The sequence below is a fragment of the Bos taurus genome, chromosome 3 (assembly GCF_002263795.3).
Source record: "Bos taurus isolate L1 Dominette 01449 registration number 42190680 breed Hereford chromosome 3, ARS-UCD2.0, whole genome shotgun sequence".
NCBI lineage: Eukaryota > Metazoa > Chordata > Mammalia > Artiodactyla > Bovidae > Bos > Bos taurus.
The window spans coordinates 106,148,318-106,170,433 of NC_037330.1; the positions used below are offsets into that span (position 1 = coordinate 106,148,318).

The 22,116-nt window shown below is 46.0% G+C and overlaps 1 non-coding gene across 1 annotated transcript; it reads left to right on the top strand.

The window, feature by feature from the left end:
* The first annotated feature begins 2,674 nt into the window (after positions 1-2,674).
* On the top strand, positions 2,675-2,781 carry LOC112446162 (U6 spliceosomal RNA). The gene has a single exon (XR_003034223.1). It is a non-coding gene; the product is annotated as a U6 spliceosomal RNA (small nuclear RNA).
* Positions 2,782-22,116: the final 19,335 nt, after the last annotated feature.

A 22,116-nucleotide genomic window follows, 5' to 3' on the forward strand; every position in this document is an offset into this window, starting at 1 on the left:
CAGTATATTAATGCATATATATGGAATTTAGAAAGATGGTAACGATGACCCTATATGCCAGACAGCAAAAGAGACACATATATAAAGAACAGACTTTTGGACTCTGTGGGAGAAGGCGAGGGTGGCATAATTTGAGAGAATAGCATTGAAACATGTATATTATCATATGTGAAATAGTTCACCAGTCCAGGTCTGATGCATGAGACAGGTTGCTCAGGGCCAGTGCACTGGGATGACCCTGAGGGATGGGATGAGGAGGAAGGTGGGAGGGGTGTTCAGGACGGGGAACACATGTACACCCATGGCTGATTCATGTCAATGTATGGCAAAAACCACTACAATATTGTAAAGTAATTAGCCTCCAATTAAAATAAATTAATTAATAAAAAAAAGTCAAGGTTTCTAATTTACCACTAGCACCACCTGGGCCTTCCCAGGTGGTAAAGAACCTCCCGACCAATGCAAGAGACATAACAGACTAGGTTTGATCCCTGGGTCAGGAAGATCCCTTGGAGGAGGAAACGGCAACCCGTTTCAGTATTCTTGCCTGGAGAATCCCATGGACAGAAGAGCCTTGCAGGCTACAGTCCATAGGGTCACAAAGAGTCAGACAGGAATGAAGTGACTTAGCACAGCACAGCACAAAATTTGAGGGTTCTGATTTAAGCAGGTAATTAAAGCTATTAGGAACAATACAGTACTACAATAATACAAACTTTTCAATATACAGTAAGAAATAGAATGTATGTTTCCAATTAAAAAAAGGCATGAGAAATGGAATTACACTTTGGGGAGGAAAAAGAAAGAACGAGCTGGTTGATTTTATTTAGATGGAAAATGAGAGACTGGATACAGAAGTGATGAGAGACTGTGGAAAGAAATCCTGAGGAAAAAGATTTGTACACAGTCAGGATTGACTGAGTTTGAATTGAAGTTAACTAAAGCAATGAATGGACTTTGTTAAGTGAGTTAGTGCAGGACGGGAATTTAATTTCTATTAAAAGTGCTTCTTTTTGACTACAAATTGTGTGAGTTTCTGTGCCCTTAAGTGGTCTATATTTGTTTTCCTTTAATTGTTTTATTATTTTGGTTGAATAAGTATTCTTTCAGTGACCTATGATCCTGTATTTTAAAACCTTTTTGATATATCTAACAAACTTCCCAAATATCAAAATCTAACTAAGCTTGTCAGCCTCCAGCTGACTCTGGGATGGATGCTTTGGGGAAAAAAAAAATGTGTAAGACAAGTCAGAGACACCTCAGAGACAAATGTTAAACGAAGTTTATTTGGTATTTCTAATTGAAAAATATTGTCAAGTGACTAAAAGTGAACTTTAGGTTATAATGTATGGATAAATATCATTAATACAGATACTCCAAAATTTATGTGAAATCCCTAACATCTATATGTCCTCATATAATGTTATCAGTCATAATTCTAGAGATTATACAAGTGTCATATGTTGCAGAAATATCCAAGTTTCCTAATTGCATTGTACTCAAATCTTATACCATGCTATTTTAAGTTTTGTCCTTTATAGATTATCATAATTTTATACTGCTTTTACAAAATGAAGATTTTCAAGAAGACTCATAAAAAGAACTTTTAAACAATGGTGTTTCTGATAGCCTTAATGCCACTGAACTGGATAACAAAACGACAGACTCTAATGGAAACCTGATTACTTCAGGCAGATCAGCAGGAATCAGTTACATGAGACTGAATGAATGGATAAATATGATTTATAACTTTGACTTTACAAAATATGCTAACTTAAATCTGTTTCCCAGGTAACCTTTTTTCTCTTATACTGTGATCTACAACAGGTTGATAAAAAATGCCTTGTAAATGGGGATGAGATATTTGTCTTTTTCTCTCTGCCTGATCCTGCCAAGATTTGGCTCTCCACCTGGCTTCCTATAAACCTGATGGTAATTACAACTGGATTACAACTAGTTACAATAATCATTGCTTTAATTTGCTTCTTATTTCCAAATTGTTTGTGCTTTTGTCTGTTACACTATGACTTTGTCAAGGTTACTAGCTACATTACTTATGTCTATTTTAAAAGATTGCTGTCTCACAGCATGCAGCCAGGCCTCCAACAAATGTAGTGGTGACTAGATGACAAAGCAATTGATCAAAAATATATTGTTCTGTATGCCATCAATAATTGTAATAGTATAATTCTAGGTGTGGGAAGAAGCAACAAAGGAAATCCTAATAGGTTAAATCCTTGATCCTAATAAATTAGAAGATAGAGGGCCTAGAGAATATTTTATTATTTATCAAAGAGCCTAATCTGAAAATGCCAAAGAATGCTCAGACTACCGCACAATTGCACTCATCTCACACACTACCAAAGTAATGCTCAAAATTCTCCAGGCCAGGCTTCAACAGTACATGAACCATGAACTTCCAGATGTTTAAGCTGGTTTTAGAAAATGCAGAGAAACCAGAGATCAAATTGCCAACATCCACTGGATCATCGAAAAAGCAAGACAGCTCCAGAAAAACATCTATTTCTGCTTAATTGACTATGCCAAAGCCTTTGACTGTGTGGATCACCATAAACTGGAAAATTCTTAAAGAGATGGAAATACCAGACCACCTGACCTGCCTCTTGAGAAATATGTGTGCAGATCAGGAAGCAACAGTTAGAACTGGACATAGGTGCTCGCTTCGGCAGCACATATACTAAAATTGGAACGATACAGAGAAGATTAGCATGGACCCTGTGCAAGGATGACACGCAAATTTGTGAAGCATTCCATATTTTTGAGTGAAGTAAGCCAGAAAGAAAAACACCAATACAGTATACTAATGCATATATATGGAATTTAGAAAGATGGTAACGACAACCCTGTATGCGAGACAGCAAAAGAGACACAGATGTATAGAACAGTCTTTTGAACTCTGTGGGAGAGGGAGGCTGGGGATGATTTGGGAGAATGGCATTAAAACATGTATAATATCATAAAAAAAAGAAAGTGTATCTTAGACTGAAAATACTAGTGCTTGAAAGCACACTTACAAATTTGTTTTAATCCAATTAAATATCTATTAAAAAAAAAAAAAAAAAGAACTGGACATGGAACAACAGACTGGTTCCAAATAGGAAAAGGAGTATGTCAAGGCTGTATATTTGTCACCCTGCTTATTTAACTTATATGCAGAGTACATCATGAGAAACACTGGGCTGGATGAAACATAAGCTAAAATCAAGATTGCCAGGAGAAATATCAATAACCTCAGATATGCAGATGACACCACCCTTATGGCAGAAAGTGAAGAGGAACTACAGAGCCTTTTGAAGAAAGTGAAAGAGGAGAGTGAAACAGTTGGCTTAAAGTTCAACATTCAGAAAACTAAGATCATGACATCAGGTCCCATCACTTCATGGGAAATAGATGGGGAAACAGTGGCTGACTTTATTTTTGGGGGCTCCAAAATCACTGCAGATGGTGACTGCAGCCATGAAATTAAAAGACACTTACTCCTTGGAAGGAAAGTTATGACCAACCTAGACAGCATATTAAAAAAGCAGAGACATTACTTTGCCAACAAAGGTCTGTCTAGTCAAAGCTATGGTTTTTCCAATCGTCATGTATGGATGTGAGAGCTGAACTATAAAGAAAGCTGAGCGCTGAAGAATTGATGCTTTTGAACTGTGGTGTTGGAGGAGACTCTTAAGAGTCCCTTGGACTGCAAGGAGATCCAACCAGTCCATCCTAAAGGAGATCAGTCCTGAATATTCATTGGAAGGACTGATGTTGAGTCTGAAGCTCCAATACTTTGGCCATCTGATGTGAAAGAGCAGACTCATTTGAAAAGACCCTGATGCTGGGAAAGATTGAAGGCAGGAGAAGAAGGGAATGACAGAAGATGAGATGGTTGGATGGCATCACAGACCCAATGGACATGAGTTTGAGTAAACTCCGGGAGTTGGTGATGGACAGGGAGGCCTGGCATGCTGCAGTCCATGGGGTCGCAAGAGTTGGACACTACTGAGCAACTGAACTGAACTGAATCTGGAAATTAACACCTGGAGTGATATATCAACAAGAACTTTCGCCTGATCTGGGATGAGCTTCCTAGTGCCATGGGACAAAAAAAATGGTCATGAAACATCTCCCAAATATGGTCGAATTTATGACCATGGTGAGAGATTGTGAAATAGAATATTTCCTTCCATATCAATAAACAAGGATGTAACAGTTGTCAGTGATTTGCGGCCTCCAAATGTGAATCAGGGCTCCTGAAAGGAGAAACAAAGCTTGAGATGCAGCAGATGCCACCCCCATGGCCACCCATGGTGATTGCTGAGGAGTTGGGTGGAGGAGGGTGGGTAGTGAGAAATCATAAAAACAGGATGGTGGCCCCAGATAGCTGAGATGTACATGAAAGGAATGACTTCAATAATCTGAGACTCTTGCATCTTCCCAAACATTGAAGAGCGCTAAATTCCATGAGATATCTGGTTTTCCTTAATTAACAGTAATCTTTGGTGTTTAGACTGCCTGCCCTCCTTTGTTACAAACTTCTATATATCCTGAGTGCTTCCTCCAGCACCTCAGAGCAGTTTCTCAGGGCTACTGGAAATGCTATCTCCCGGGCTTGAGGTCCTAACATTCCCACTGAATAAAACACCCTACTTTCAGGTTGCGACTATACTTTTTAGTCAACAATATTCCTGTTGACTGGACCACTGGATGTTGGTTAGGCAACTGAGGAACAGGAGAGGCTTCAAGGCCGATCCTCCAACCCAGGGCTGATTTCAAAGGCTATAGATCATTCCACAGGGAGGCCTCCTATCCTGGGCTTCAGCATTTGGCTGGGTGATGGGCCTAAATTCTGAGCCTCAGTTGGGGTTGAGGGGCATGAAGAGTACCCAGAGATTTCTTGAGACACCTGGTACACCCTTCTCCACCTAGTACCTCTGCGTCTTCTCATCCTCAACTCTCCCTAGTTCAAGGTCCTCTCCAGAAAAGAAAGACAGCCCTACTCCCCGGGAAGATTGACTGCTGAGGTGATGATATAAGAATGATGGAGTGGAAGAAGCTGGGTAGGTCATCCTTGGCTCAGAAAGCCACACCACCTGAAGTCATGCCACAGCTCTGAGGGAGCTGGACCAACCTACCAGGCAGCCCTCAGGGGTCCAAGATCAGGTGAGGTGCTCTCTGGGCAAGAGCCCAGAACCTAATCTCAGAAGAGAGGGTGGAGACTGAAGCTTAAGCAACACTACTCTTTTACTGGCTAGCCAGGCCTCTGCCCTCCTTCTCCTTATGCTCATACCATATTCCTGCATGACAGTTGTACCTTGTTCCGCTCGCCTTGACCCTCTCAAAGCTGGAAGTTTTCAAAGTAAGTAACTTGTTGGACTCAGACCAACGTGGCAGAAGCAGAACCTGCCTTGGGCACCTCTGAAGTTCTGCCTCCCATCTGGGCCTCCTTTTACCCATGTGCACAAAAAGTGTTCTGGACAGCTCAACACCATGTAATGGCTGCTTCCATTTCCACTGTGGCATGCAGAGACCTCCAGCTTTGGTTGGCTACCTTCAGACAGAGTGGTAACCCTGTGATCTCATGGGATCAAATAGTGATGAGGAGCAAGAGATAAGCTTAGCTGAGGCCCTTAGAGGGTAGCCTGGAAGCAGGATCATCAGGGTTTGAGTCTATTGATTAGTTCTGTCTCTAGCCAACTCTGTGACTTTGAGGTCAGTTGTGACGGGCGCGCCAACGCGCAGGCGAGAGGAGCCACCCCACGTCCGAGGTCAGGGGCAGAAGCCGAGAGGACCCCATGCTCGAAGGGCGGCGGCCGAGAGGAGTTACCCCACGTCTGAGGTCAGGGGCAGCGGCCGAGAGTACCAACTGCAACGGAGCAGGAACAGTGGAGAGGAGCTACCCCGCGTCGGAGGTCAGGGGCGGTGGCCGGGAGGAGATACCCCACGCCCCAAGCCCAAGGCCAGGGGCGGCGGGCGGGCGGGAGGAGGAGCTACCCCACGCCCCTAAGCCCGAGACCAGGGACGGCGGCCAGGAAGAGCAACCGCACGCTCCCACACCCGAGGCCAGGGACGGCGGCCAGGAGGAGCAACCCCACGACCGAGGCCAGGGGCGGTGGCCAGGAGGACCAACCCCACGCCCAAGGAGCCGTGGATGTGCGGGCGCAGGAGGGCCTAGAGGAGCTATCCCACGTTGAAGGTCAGGAAGGGCTGCAGTGAGGAGATACCCCTCGCCCAAGGTAAGGAGCAATGTCTACTTTGTTGGAGCAGCCATGAAGAGATACCCCACGCCCAAGGTAAGAGAAACCCAAGTAAGACGGTAGGTGTTGCAAGAGGGCATCAGAGGGCGAACACACTGAAACCATACTCACAGAAAACTAGTCAATCTAATCACACCAGGACCACAGCCTTGTCTAACTCAGTGAAACTAAGCCATGCCCGTGGGGCAACCCAAGACTGGCGGGTCATGGTGGAGAGATCTGACAGAATGTGGTCCACTGGAGAAGGGAATGGCAAATCACTTCAGTATTCTTGCCTTGAGAACCCCATGAACAGTATGAAAAGGCAAAATGATAGGATACTGAAAGAGAAACTCCCCAGGTCAGTAGGTGCCCAATATGCTACTGGAGATCAGTGGAGAAATAACTCCAGAAAGAATGAAGGGATGGAGCCAAAGCAAAAACAATACCCAGCTGTGGATATGACTGGTGATAGAAGCAAGGTCTGATGCTGTAAAGAGCAATATTGCATAGGAACCTGGAATGTCAGGTCCATGAATCAAGGCAAATTGGAAGTGGTCAAACAAGAGATGGCAAGAGTGAATGTTGACATTCTAGGAATCAGCGAACTGAAATGGACTGGAATGGGTGAATTTAATTCAGATAACCATTATATCCACTACTGTGGGCAGGAATCCCTCAGAAGAAATGGAGTAGCCATCATGGTCAACAAAAGAGTCTGAAATGCAGTACTTGGATGCAATCTCAAAAACGACAGAATGATCTCTGTTCATTTCCAAGGCAAACCATTCAATATCACAGTAATCCAAGTCTATGCCCCAACCAGTAATGCTGAAGAAGCTGAAGTTGAATGGTTCTATGAAGACCTACAAGACCTTTTAGAACTAACACCCAAAAAGGATGTCCTTTTCATTATAGGGGACTGGATGCCCCCGGCAGGTGGGATGCAAAAGTAGGAAGTCAAGAAACACCTGGAGTAACAGGCAAATTTGGCCTTGGAATACAGAATGAAGCAGGGCAAAGACTGATAGAGTTTTGCCAAGAAAATGCACTGGTCATAACAAACACCCTCTTCCAACAACACAAGAGAAGGCTCTATACATGGACATCACCAGATGGTCAACACCGAAATCAGATTGATTATATTCTTTGCAGCCAAAGATGGAGAAGCTCTATACAGTCAGCAAAAACAAGACCAGGAGCTGACTGTGGCTCAGACCATGAACTCCTTATTGCCAAATTCAGACTTAAATTGAAGAAAGTATGGAAAACCACTAGACCATTCAGGTATAACCTAAATCAAATCCCTTGTGATTATATAGTGGAAGTGAGAAATAGATTTAAGGGCCTAGATCTGATAGATAGAGTGCCGGATGAACTATGGACGGAGGTTCGTGACATTGTACAGGAGACAGGGATCAGACCATTCCCATAGAAAAGAAATGCAAAAAAGCAAAATGGCTGTCTGGGGAGGCCTTACAAATAGAAAAGAAGAGAACTGAAAAGCAAAGGAGAAAAGGAAAGATATAAACATCTAAATGCAGAGTTTCAAAGAATAGCAAGAAGAGATAAGAAAGCCTTCTTCAGCGATCAATGCAAAGAAATAAAACAACAGAATGGGAAAGACTAGGGATCTCTTCAAGAAAATCAGAGATATCAAAGGAACACTTCATGCAAAGATGAGCTCGATAAAGGACAGAAATGGTATGGACCTAACAGAAGCAGAAGATATTAAGAAGAGATGGCAAGAATACACAGGAGAACTGTACAAAAAAGATCTTCATGACCCAGATAATCACAATGGTGTGATCACTGACCTAGAGCCAGACATCCTGGAATGTGAAGTCAAGTGGGCCTTAGAAAGCATCACTACAAACAAAGCTAGTGGAGGTGATGGAATTCCAGTTGAGCTATTCCAAATCCTGAAAGATGATGCTATGAAAGTGCTGCACTCAATATGCCAGCAAATTTGGAAAACTCAGCAGTGGCCACAGGACTGGAAAAGGTCAATTTTCATTCCAATCCCAAAGAAAGGCAATGCCAAAGAATGCTCAAACTACCACACAATTGCACTCATCTCACACACTAGTAAAGTAATGCTCAAAATTCTCCAAGCCAGGTTTCAGCAATATGTGAACCGTGAACTTCCTGATGTTCAAGATGGTTTTAGAAAAGGCAGAGGAACCAGAGATCAAATTGCCAACATCCCCTGGATCATGGAAAAAGCAAGAGAGTTCCAAAAAAACATCTATTTCTGCTTTATTGACTATGCCAAAGCCTTTGACTGTGTGGATCACAATAAACTGTGGAAAATTCTGAAAGAGATGGGAATACCAGATCACCTGATCTGCCTCTTGAGAAATTTGTATGCAGGTCAGGAAGCAACAGTTAGAACTGGACATGGAAGAAAAGACTGGTTCCAAATAGGAAAAGGAGTATGTCAAGGCTGTATATTGTCACCCTGTTTATTTAACTTCTATGCAGAGTACATCATGAGAAACGCTGGACTGGAAGAAACACAAGCTGGAATCAAGATTGCCGGGAGAAATATCAATAACCTCAGATATGCAGATGACACCACCCTTATGGCAGAAAGTGAAGAGGAACTCAGAAGCCTCTTGATGAAAGTGAAAGAGGAGAGTGAAAAAGTTGGCTTAAAGTTCAACATTCAGAAAACAAAGATCATGGCATCCGGTCCCACCACTTCATGGGAAATAGATGGGGAAACAGTGGAAACAGTGTCAGACTTTATTTTTCTGGGCTCCAAAATCACTACAGATGGTGACTGCAGCCATGAAATTAATATATGTGCTGCCGAAGCGAGCACTAGCCATGAAATTAAAAGACGCTTACTCCTTGGAAGGAAAGTTATGACCAACCTAGATAGCATATTCAAAAGCAGAGACATTACTTTGCCAACAAAGGTTCGTCTAGTCAAGGCTATGGTTTTTCCTGTGGTCATGTATGGATATAAGAGTTGGACTGTGAAGAAGGCTGAGCACTGAAGAAATGATGCTTTTTAACTGTGGTGTTGGAGAAGACCCCTGAGAGTCCCTTGGACTGCAAGGAGATCCAACCAGTCCATTCTAAAGGAGATCAGCCCTAGGATTTCTTTGGAAGGAATGATGCTAAAGCTGAAACTCCAGTACTTTGGCCACCTCATGCCAAGAGTTGACTCATTGGTAAAGACTCTGATGCTGGGAGGGATTGGGGGCAGGAGGAGAAGGGGACGACAGAGGATGAGATGGTTGGATGGCATCACTGACTCGATGGACGTGAGTCTCAGTGAACTCCGGGAGCTGGTGATGGACAGGGAGGCCTGGCGTGCTGCGATTCATGGGGTCACAAAGAGTGGGACATGACTGAGCGACTGATCTGATCTGAAGTTTTCCAAGCCTCATTCATCTGATCTGTAATTTATCTGATCGTAGTGTTATAGGATCAGGTGAGACAATGTAGGTGTACAAAACAAACCTTAGAGTTGGCTCTCAGCAAATGTTCATTTCTTTCTTTTGATCCCTCTGATTGGCAGGATGTCTTTAATTAATAGACAATGGAAAAACACTTTCTGATCTGGGTTTAAAACTTAAAAGTTGAGGGCCTTAAATTAAAAAAAAACAAACAAACAGATACTTGGGGAAGCTGTAAAGGTGGACTTGTCAGTATCTTCACTGAGACTATTTGGTGACCACTCAGCAACACAGGGGTGAACAAAGCATGGGTAATCTCATCCTTTGAGGAAGTAACATCTAACCATGGAGACAAATATAAGCAGATTAACTTATGAAATGATATGGCAAAGGCCTAAAAGAGATCTGAATACACATTTGAAAACACTAGGTTTTTTGGGGGGGATGGAAGTCTGAGAAGGCTTCACAGAGGAGGTGGCAATGGAGCCAAACCCTTCAAGATGAGTAAGAGTTCCTGAGACAGGGAAGGACATGCCAGGCAAAGGGAACACCACAGACATACATTTGCTGGCTGGGGAACTGGTAAACCCTGAGGCTGAGAAGATGAAAGGAAGCCTTGTATCCTTATCCCAAAGACAGTGAGGAACCATTAAAAAGAGCTTAAGGGACTTCCCTGGAGGTCCAGTGGTTGACAGTCCCCTTGCAATGCAGGGGATGCAGGTTCGAACCCTGGTTGGGGAACTAAGATCCCACATGTAGAGTAACTAAGCTTGTGTGCCACAACTACTGAGGCCACGTGCTCCAGAGCCCACGCACCACAACTAGAGAGCCCGTGTGTCTCAAGGAAAGACCTTATATCTGCAGCTAAGACCCAATGTGGCAAATTAATTAATTAATTAATTAAAATATTTAAAAAAATATTCCAAGCAGAGTAGCAAAATGATCACATCTCTACTTTATAAAGGTGACGCTGTCTCGGGCTGTCCTCAGACCCTCATCTCATCTCCCCTGGACTGTTGCAGCAAAGCCCTAACTCATCCCCTCTGACCCAATCCATACTGAGGAAGAAAAACACTTTCCTAAAAGTCTTATAATCTGGTCCCAGCCCATTGTGGGGATAACTCGAACTATCTTTTAAAACAATGGCAGATCCTCTGAGCACACCCTCTTGTTTCAGGCTATGCCCCAGCCTACCATGCATAAAAACAGGCCTATAAAGAGGCATCAACCTATGAGAGTCCCTCTAGGATATATAATGTCCTTGTAAGAGCTTTCCAAATGATTACTTCCTTCACTTTGGACCAGAGGAAAATCATGGGAAATGGTGGGCTTGAATTCTTCCCGCCCCCAAACAGAGCAATCCAGAAGTGTGGGATGTTGGGTTTTCCAAGTATATACTCATTCTTTACATCTCAACTCCAGTCCCCTACTGTGACCACAGCATTCTCCTTCATAGCTCTCTTTGTCCCAGATATGCCTTGATCTGAAACGCATAAGGCAGTGAACTTCCTGGACATGCTTAGTTCTTAAAATGTTTCATGTTTGTTCATTCTGTCTTCTTAGCCTCCTAGCAGCCCTGAGATGCAGGGATGAGACCAAGATCCCTTCATTCAGATGAACATTCACTGAGCCTAGACTCTGTGTCAGACAGAGGCCTCAAGGAGTTCAGAGTCTAGAGGGAGAGACCAACAGGTAAATAAATCATTACCATAAGGATCTGATAAAAAAAAAAAAGAAGAAATTATGACAGAGGGAAACAGAAGAGAGATATGGGCAGGGTTGGCATGTTGCCCAACTCTGAGATCTATATGACTGTTCCCCCCTGGAGTTGTGCAACAAGAATGCCCTGGTCACGTGTGAGCCCAGAGAACACATCTGATCCAGTGTGGAAAGTCCACCAGGTACTAGCTGAAGCAGGAAGGGCAAGTTTACCAGGCAGATGAGGAGTGAAGGATGATCCAGACAGAGCGATCAGCATGTATAAAGTGATGGAGGGGTGAAACAAGATGTGAAATGCTGGGAGGCATCAGAAGATCCATTTTGGCTGAAGCACTGAGTAACTACGGGAAAATGTGCAGCTTCTTGTTAAATGAGTTAATGAATGCAAGAAGGACTATGACAACAACAATCATGATCATCAACATTTGGTAACCACTCATCTATGCCAAGTACTATACTAAGTGATTTCAGTGAATCTCCTCATTTTAAGATCCCACATTCCCATGACATCGGTTCTCCAATATCCTCTCCTCAGAGAAGTTAGTCAACTTGCTCAAGATCACAGAGCTAGTGCCAGAGCCAGGATGGAAGCTCAGATGTCCTAGATTCTACATCCCTGAGCCCTTGACCACTACTTCTTTCAGCAGCAGAGCCCTTAACTTTGGGCAGGGGGACCCCAGCACAGAGTCAGGTGGGCACCAGCAGTCACATCAGCCCCCCTTTGAGCTTCACCAGAAGTGGTCTTTTCTTTGGCCATCAGCAAGGACAAGAATCAATGGTTCCACCGAGATCCTGAGCAGAAGAGGGAAACGAAGAGGACACCTCATGAATGAATTCTCTGGGCATGTATGAAAAGACCCTGGGATTCCCAGAGCCTCCAGAAAGAGTGGGGGTTGCGGTGCTGCAGAACCAGTAAAAAACAAAACCCCACAATTTGATGACCTTGTGTTTATCCTAGGCATCGTGTGGCCTGGTTACATCGTGGAAAAAATATCAAATTCTTTCCAGCTGTCTCAGGTCTGCACGTTCACGTCACCTGTTTTTCAACCCCATCGGGACCTCCCATCCCTCAACACAGCTCCCATCTTCTCTCAACCTTGCAGCCCTTCCTAGGTTTACATTGTCTTTCCTCCCATAGGGCTGGCATTTCTTTTGCAGACACCTTCCCCTGTCTTCATCCTGGGTCAAACCAACTGATTTCTTTCTCTGCTACTACATCTGGCAACTGTGAGCTGCTGAGGAAACCCTAGAATCACATGAGGTCTTGGAGCTCACCTGCTCTGCAGTCCTTTGCTTGATCCTTGCCAGCTCACAGGCTTTTTTCCTCAGCCTCATTCTAGGGTGTTCCCCCTCAACATGACCTTAAAGCACCTCTTCTTTTAACCCACTTTTCTCTTTACCCCATCCCCTTCCACCACTTCAGTGGCCATTTTTATACTAGTAGACTATACTGCATTCTATATTAATATACGAATAACTCCTCGATCACAGTTCCACCCAAATCTGAATGCCTGAATGTATATTTCACATGATTGTTAATGAAAACTAACTTTTTTTGATTTGTTAGACACCGTGCTTGGTACCTAACGTGGACCCTGCCCTCATGAGCTCACAGTCTGCTGAACAAAGAGAACTAGAGGGTGTTGGCCAGCAGAGCTGAGGGAACAAGAGGAGAGTCAGCCGATCCAAGGAAAGTGTACCAGTTAAGCTTGGATTTGGCTGTAGGTCACAAAAAACCCCAAAGCACAGTCATTGCAACCAGTTAGAAGTCTGGAAGTAAGTAGTCCAGAGCTAGTGTGGTGGACTCCTGACCATCAGAGACCATATGCTTTCTGTTTTATTGTTGTGCCATCTTCTGCCTCTCTTAACACAATGCTCCTATCTCATGGTCCAGGATGGCTGTGCAAGCCTTGGCCTTGACGGTTGCATTCCAGTCAATCCCAAGGAGGAAGGTGTGAAAGCAGCACACTCTGCCTTTAAAACAGTTCTTGGGGATTTCCCTGGCTGTCCAGTGGTTAGGACTCAGAGCTTCCAATGGAGGGGGGCACAGGTTTGATCTCTGGTCAGGGAACTAAGTCCTTTTATTCAGTTCATGAGGTTCTCAAGGCAAGTATCCTGGGGGTGGTTTGTCATTCCCTTCTCCAGTGAATCACGTTTTGTCAGAACTCTCTGCTATGACCTGCCTGTCTTGGGTGGCCCTACATGGCATGGCTCATAGCTTCATTGAGTTACACAAACTCCTTCACCACGACAAGGCAGTGATCTGCAAAGGGACACGAAAGCCTGGCATGTTGCAGTCCATGGGGTCGCAAAGAGTTGGACATGACTGAACAACAACAGGGAACTAAGATCCCACACGCTGCATGGTGTGGCCAAAAATAAAAATAATAAAATAATAGTTCCTGGAGGTTGCACAAAATCCCTCTGCTCACAAGCTGCTGACTAGCACTTAGTCACAGAGCCACACCTAGCTGCAAGGAATTCTGGGAAACAGAGCTTTTACTCCAGGCTAATCTCTTGCCCAGCCAAAAAGCAGTGTTCTACTACTGAGGACAAGCAGGGTAATAGATATTAGGGGACATTAGAGGACAACTAGTATTTTCAGCTTTAGAAAGCATCCTGATGAGCTGATGCTAAACCTGACTTCTGTGGGATGAAATCAGTTAGCCAGGCAGAGTAAGGTGTTTTAGGCAGTGGGCTGCAGAATGCATTGTTGGAAATGCAAGTGAATCAGGGTGTCTTCAGCATGGAGTGAGGGAAGACGCAGACGGGATCACATTATCTAAGGGGTGATGCTGAAGGTGGGAGGGACATATGGCCTGTTCTGAGTAGAGAGGCACACCGAGAGGTGGGACAGGGAGGAACCAACCCAAGTTAAAGCTGTGTTCCTCTAGAGATCAGCTGCCTGAATGTGGCATGGCCTTAGAAGTTCGGAAAATTTCCTTCTCCAGCCTGGAGTTCCACGAGATGCCAATTTGCACTTGGGCTAACCCTGCTTAGCAGGGAGGGTCTGGAAGCTCTGGAGCGGGGCTGCAGCTTCGAAGTAAACATCTAAGACCAGTGAGAGGCAGCAAAGCCACTGGCCTCAGCCACCGCAACTCCTGGTCAAAGGCAGGGCAGTGCTCACATGAGCTACCAGCTGTGGTATCTTCCCCAGACACATCACCAGGCCTTCCAAAGGTTGTATTTATTTTCCCAGGCTGTGTGCAGAGTCAGGGCAGGGCAGTCAGCTGGACATGGATCAGCGGTCTTCTCTGAAGACAGACCCAACTCTTTTGACTCGTCCTCTACTGCCCTTCTTTGCTCTTTCGGCAAGTGACAATGACCTTGGCCTGTGTCACCTCAGAGAATTCAGCAGGAATCCCAGATATGCTAACATCTCCCCACTGCCTACCACCTAACAAAACTCACCAGCTCACATTCTCCCCTTGCCCCACACCACGTACAGACACACCACATACACATATTGCTTAGAACCCATACCCAGGCCCACTTCTGTCTCCACGTTACAGTTATCCATACACGAAAGTCACATGCACACGCTGTACACGTGCACACGCCATACGCATGCACACGCCATACACATACCTATAGGCGCAGCCCTCCAATTACCCTTCATCATTTATAGACCACACATTGCCTACAAAGACACACCACACATGATACTTTAGCATGCCTACACTCACCACACGCCATGCCACACATACATCCATACTTACACGTGCATACACCTGCACATCACACCAGACTCCCACTGATGGTGGTCCCTGGGTTTGAGGGATAGGATCCTCAAGTTCCCTTGTTCATAGCAACCCTTGCTTTCTGAGCTTTGATGAGATAGAAACTCAGTGAGGCAATCAGAGAGGAGAAGAAGGTACCCTGTCTCCCCCACCAAAACATACATAGTCAGCCCACAACAAAGAAGGAAGAATGGCCTTTCCCCCAGAGCCTGGTGCATTTGTGTTTGCACCTGACGTCAGGGACATGGAGTTCTAGGCAGGGATTCCACTATTCCAGTAGGGTACCTTGGCTCTGTCCCCACTGCCCAACAGGCTCTAGGAACAACAGTCCCAGCCAGAAGCCTAGAAACAAGGCTGTGCCAGGCCCACCAGTGTCACAATAACAGGAGAGTCCTTATGCAATGCTCATTGGAATGTGAAGGTCTTCTGCAGGAAAAGCCCTCACGGTTATTGACATCTACTCTGTGCCAGGCACCATGCCTGTGGGAACTCCACAGCCTTGTCTCCAGCTATTCTTACATTGACTGTTGTCCCATTTTGCAGACAAAAGGACTGGGCCTCAAGGATCACATCCAGTAAATGACAGGCTCTTGCTTTGAACCTGGGCCTGTTTGTCCCCATAGTACTGGTCGGGGCTGTGATGTTGGGCTGGGATGCTGCAGTTGTTGCAGGAAAGGGGACCCCTTCCAGGGCCTGAAACTGGGCTCTTGTCTAACACTCGGAAAATAATTGTTCGATGAGACATGTGCTGACAAAGCAAGAGGTTTTATTGGGAAGGGCACCCGGGTGGAGAGCAGTAGGGTAAGGGAACCCAGGAGAACAGTTCTGCCTCGTGGCTTGCAGTCTCGGGTTTTATGGTGATGGGATTAGTTTCCGGGTGGTCTTTGGCCAATCATTCTAATTCAGAGTCTTGGCGCACGCATCGCTCAGCCAAGATGGATGCTAGCAAGAGGGATTCTGTGAAGTGGACAGACATGCGGTGTCTCCTTTCAACCTTTCCAGAACTCTTCCTATTGGTGGTGGCTTACTAGTTCCGTATTCCTTATCAGGATCTCCTGTTGTAAAACAATTCATGCAAATGGTTACTATGGTGCCTGGCCAGGGTGGGCGGTTTCAGTCAGTGTGCTTCCCCTAACACAGTGATGTGACTTGATGGCAGGGGTGATCCCAGAAGAGAGCAGACTGTGTGGGGCTCTGTTTAGTCTCTTCCCATGCTCTCCCCCTCCTTCCAACTGGGGAGTGCTGAGGCAGGAAAAACCTCAGTCCAGGAAAGTGGATCTGGAGAGTGGGAGGGTAGGAAATGGTTGGATGGATTTTGGACCAATGCTATAGGCTAAGCCTGTCCTGGATATTGAGCCAAAGCTCGTGCTAGGCCAGGAGCTGGTGCTATAGCTTGAAGCAGGCCAGAGCTAGAATCAGAGTTGGGGATGAAGCAGGAGCTTGAGTTGGAGCTGGAGCTGTTGCTGGAGTGAATCCAGGCCTGAACCTGCAGTCAGAGCCAGGATAGAGGAGTTGGTGGATGAGGCTAAGGGACTGTCTTACAGAACCTCTCCAGTATGTCAGGCACTGTGCTGGGCACAGGGGGAGAGACACACAGGAGCTCATGTTACCCAGTAGGGGAGAAAGAGTCAGGAAAACCAAGAACGTTCATCCAAGATACACTTGGCTGTGGCAAAACAGCCTTCCATGAAGCTGGGCCTTTGAGGGTGGCCAGAACTTTAGTCGGCAGAGATGGAGAAGGGAGATTGTGGCTGGCCAAGTCAGCAGTGGGTGCAAAGTTCCAGAGTCAAGAAAGCCCAGCTCAGGGCCTGTTCAGAGGAGGGTGAAGCAGATCCTGTTTGGCTGGAGCAGGTCAGGGGAGCGGTGAGGTCACCACTCGAACAGAGGGCCTGCTAGGGCATTTGCACTTTATCTGCAGGGCAACAGGATATTGTTGGCAGGTGTTAAGGACAATGACATGGCCAGACGTGGGTTTTAAGAGAGACCTTTGGAAGTTCATGTGGAAGACGGATGGAGGTAGAGGTGGGAGAACTGGAAGGCAGGGAGACCAAGGAGGAAACTGATGGAAACGCGAACGCAAGAGACCATGAGGTCCAAGCTCGGTTGGTGACTCCAGGAGTGGAGGAAAGGGGACAGATGCAAGATCTGTAAAGAGGGTAGGATCAACAGGATTTGGTAACTGCTTTTTGATTGAGTGTGAAGGCAAGGATGAAGTCCAGGGTAGAGCCCAAGAGTCAAGGAGACTGAGAAGCCATCACAGAAGGGGGGCGATCCCTGGAGAAACCACAGTGATGGAGCCTGAGTTCCACCCTTGACCTCCCAACTCTGCTTTTCAGTCAGTAGCATGTCCTTGGCATATTACTTATGTTCTCTGCACCTCAGTTTCCTCTCCTGTAAAATGCAGAATATTGCAGGACTTCCCTGGTGGTCCAGTGGTTAAGAATTTGCCTTCCAATGCAGGGGACTCGGGTTCCATCCCTGGTCAGGGAATGAAGATCCCACATGCTGCAGGGCAGCTAAACCCAAGCACACCATAACTACTGAAGCCTGAGTGTCACAGTACATAATCCATGTGCTACAACAAAAGATCTTGTATGATGCAACTAAGACCCAAGGCAGCCAAATAAATAAATGTGTTTTTTAGAAGAATGCAGAAAATTGTATTTCCTCCATAGGAAATTTTATGACAATTAGATAAAACATGCATGATGGTGTCTGGCACATAGTAAGAGGCAATGCACATATCAAAGCTCAGCCCAGATCTCTGGCTCCCAAGAAAGATTGCTGGCCTCTATGGATGACAATTGCAATACCTCCTGATCGCAAGGGTTGGAGTTTGCCTGACCTGTAGTTATCCTACCACATGGCAGCTCTTGGTACCTCTGGACTTGTACCTCAGACATCTGAGAATGTCCTGGTTTTCCTTTTGCTCACTCTGTTGTCAGAGGGGCCCGGCTTGGCTCTTCCTCTGAGCTCCCCTTCCCAATAGTGTCCCAGAAGCCCACCAAGTGAGTCAGGGGTGGGGCTGCAAGAGAGAGCTTCTGAAGGGCACTTAGGTAGGTGTTCCGAACTTGACTGGCGTCTTGCCTCCACCTTCCCCTTCAGGCAACATCAGGCTCTGGTCAGAGCCCCTCCTCCCTACCTATTCCTCAGTCCAGGGAGTCTAATGCTGCAGAAGGAGGATAGGAAGTGTGAAAGGAGGAGATTCTGGACCCAACGTGCAGGCTCCTCTCCTCCTCCTTTTACCTCTTCCAATTCCTTCAATGCGTTAATCCCTTAATGGAAACAGGTCCTCAGGGTCCATTCTGGACCTTCTGTTCTTCCCACACACCCCTGGGGTGATTTTGCCTGGCCTCCTGTCTCACTTCTCTCTTCTGAGCACCAGATCCACTTATCTCACTGATCTCATGACTGATACAGAGTCTCAGACCCCACTTGGCTAAAAACAAACTCATTGTTCTCCTCTGGACCCTCAGGTCAGTGGATGGGTCTACCTCCCATCGATTCCCTCAGGCCAGAAACCCAAAAGTCAACTTGTCTCCTCTCTTTCCCCTAGTCCTCACATACTTTCAATTCTATGTGTGTAAGAAATTCTATGTATGTACATGCGTGCTCAACCCCAGATCAAACCTGCATCTCCTGCATTAGCAGGTGGATTCTTTACCCCTGAGCCACCTCAGAAGTCCCTCAATTCTATTGGGTTGCCCAAAAAGTTCTGTTAGGGTTTTTTTCCATACAATGTTTTGAATTGTCACCTGTCACCTGCCTGCTCCTTCCCTCCAACTCCACTCCACTTCTCGGTAAGGTCTCCAACACCTTCCACCTAATCACTAACTTCTGGCCTCTAGCCCAGCTGTGAAATCTCAAAGAACTTCAGCTCCTTTCTTTGGCTCAGGGCATAAACTATCCTATTATAAAAATGGCATAAACTGCCCCATTCTGACATGTTTAAGAAATCTTTTTTTAGATGTCTCAGAAGGCAACATTTTAAAACCAAGGCAATCAATAACTACAACTTAAATATAATATCTGCCTTTCAAAATAAATTATCCTTGCAGACCCTTGCAACAAGGGTTTTTTTTTTTCCCTAGTACAACAATTAACACCACTTTGCAGTAGACTTATGAAAACAGTCTATAAATAAAGAGACTGCCGCTATAAAGAGTGCCGCTAGCACAATACTCAATAGCATGTTATGAAACACAAGCTTCCCAGACCATCAATCTTTTTAAAAAGAAGTCAAAATCTGAGTTTCAGATGAAATTTCACAGTTCTCAAAGGTTGGCAATCAGTTTTCAATATCTTTAAAACCACTGTTCAGACCCCCAAGTGTGCAACTGTTTGGGCAGCCTCTAGTGCATCCTCCAAGCCTCCACGCTTGAAACAGTCTTTTGCAAAAATAAAAATTATTTTTTGAAAAGATCCTACACTTAATACTGACTGGTTGCTGCCATGATTCCAAGTGGTTCACATGGAATTCATTTAATCCAACACTCAACAGAGTAGTGGAGTTACTATTCACTCATTTAATCCAACATTCCGTCCGAAGACAGTCCAGAGAGGTTAAGTCATTTACCCAAGTTACACAGCTACAGAGTGGAGGAGCTGAGATTCTAACCCAGCCGTCTGACCACTGAGCCAACAGCTGGGAAGGTCCTCGGGATTATGGACCAGCGACTCCGCAGCTCTGTAACAAATCAATGCATGAATGACTGAAGGCGTGAAGGTGGATGGAGTCTTCTCTGCCTAGTAACCACCTGCCTGAAAGCCGCGGGCCCCGCCCCAGCAGCGAACGCCAAGAACGCGCGCCAGGGGGTCTGTGGCGACTCAGCGGGAGCGGTCCTTGCACAATGCAGGTACCGGTGTTCCCTCCCTTCCGCCACTTTGAGGCTCCTGGACAGGCCCGGCCACCGCTTCCTGCACACACACCCCCGGGTCTGCGACGTCCGGCTGCCCGCCCTCCAGCCCGCAAGTCCCAACCTTGGAGTCGGGGGAGGGTTCACTTCCTGGCTGTGTACTGGGGAGGTCTGCCAGCGGAGCCACCACGGATTTGTTGCCCCCTGGTCCTTCCTGTCCCACGCCCCTTCGTTGACATACCGAGTGTCAGGGCCGTCTGGGACGCAAAGGCAGTTTAAATTCAGCACCCACCCGACTATTCCACAAGTATAATAAAAATAGTTTCTATGTCATGGAACACCTTCTAGGTGATGGGAAGGCCCAAGGGAGAGCTCCCCATGGATAATCTCGTTTAATCTTCAGGACGGCCATGCATGATGAGTATTCCTATCCTTATCTGACAAGTTGGATACTGAAGACCAGATTGTGAAGTGTCCTCAGATCAGCAGTGAGGGGGTGGAGGAGCCCAGATTTGTCTGATACCAGTGTCTTGCTTGTTCCTGCACAGTGTTCTGTGTAGCCCATCCAACGTTTTGGCCCAGGGACTGGAGCCAGGCCTGGGAAGACAGATCCGGAAGGGTGCTTCCCTGGCTCTCAGGAAGCATCCCTTCTGGTGGGGGAAAACTTCCTAGTGCTGGGTGATCTCAGAACTCACAGAAAGGCACGCCTGAGCACTCAAGTTCAAAGAGATTTCAGATGGAGGGCGTACATTGCACAAACCCTGAGATGGAGAGAGGGCCTCCAGGCCAAGCTCCTGCAACAACACAGCAATAACCGCTGCCTTCCCCCTCAACTCACCCTCCTACAGCCTCTGCCTGCTGAGATTGGATGCTCCATCCATGCGGATATCTCTGAGTGTGTGTTTGGCAAAAGACATGATGTGGGAAAGGCCTAGGCAGTGATGTTCTGGTAAATATTTAACAACTGGAATGGGATAGGGGGACGGGGACAACCTAATTTGTAGCATTTGCAGGCTTCCACAGAGTAAACACTCCACCGTGGCCAATGTGAAGCTATCAAAGTTAGAGTTGTACAGTAGCACACCATTCTATAATACTTCCACCATAACAGGTACAATAGATAATAGTAAAATACAGTAAAAACAAGTGGGGAATGATGAGTTTGGAGTCTCTACGATCTTTGTTTTTAATATTTATTTATATGTAAATGTATATAAAGTGAAAGTCACTCAGTCATGTCCGACTCTTTGTGACCCCACGGACTGTAGCCCGCCAGGCTTCTCTGTCCATGGGATTCTCCAGGCCAGAATACTGGAGTGGATAGCCATCCCCTTCTCCAGGGGATCTTCCCAACCCAGGGATCAAACCCAGGTCTCCCGCATTGCAGGTGATCCTTTTACCATTTGAGCCACCAGGGAATCCCTGGTAAATATATAAATGTATAAAATTTATATAATTTTATTTTTTATGGCTGCGGTGGGTCTTTGTTGCTACAAGTTGGGGCTACTCTCTAGTTGTGGGGTTGGCTTCTCACTGCAGTGACCTCTTGCTGCAGAGCACGGGCTCTAGGGCATTCAGGCTCAGTAGCTGTGGCTCTAGGGCATTCAGGCTCAGTAGCTGTGGCTCTAGGGCGTTCAGGCTCAGTAGCTGTGGCTCTAGGGCGTTCAGGCTCAGTAGCTGTGGCTCTAGGGCGTTCAGGCTCAGTAGCTGTGGTACAACTACTAAGTTGTGGCTTACTTGCCTTGCAGCATGTGGAATCTTCCTGGACCAAGGATTGAACCCATATCCCTGCATTGGCAGCTGGACTCTTAATCACTGGACCACCAGGGCAGTCTTAATTTAATTTTTAATGACCACATGTAACAACCAGCTTCCATGATTCCTAAAAAGGCAATAACCAGCTCTCACTGAGCTAGTGCAAACTTTTCCAGCACAGCACTGGGCCTAGGTAACTCAGGCCCCTGGCGGCAGCTCCTTTGGCTGCCTTGGGGCTCCTACGCACAGGAGTCATTGTCTCTCTAGTCTGTGTTTCCCTCTAGTGGACAGAAGAGTCATTCCAGGTGATTCTCTGGCTCCACCTGTGCTCAGAGCTCAGCACCCAGGTGTGGATGTCACTTTTCATGGAAAAAGTTTCTTAAGGGAGTTCAGA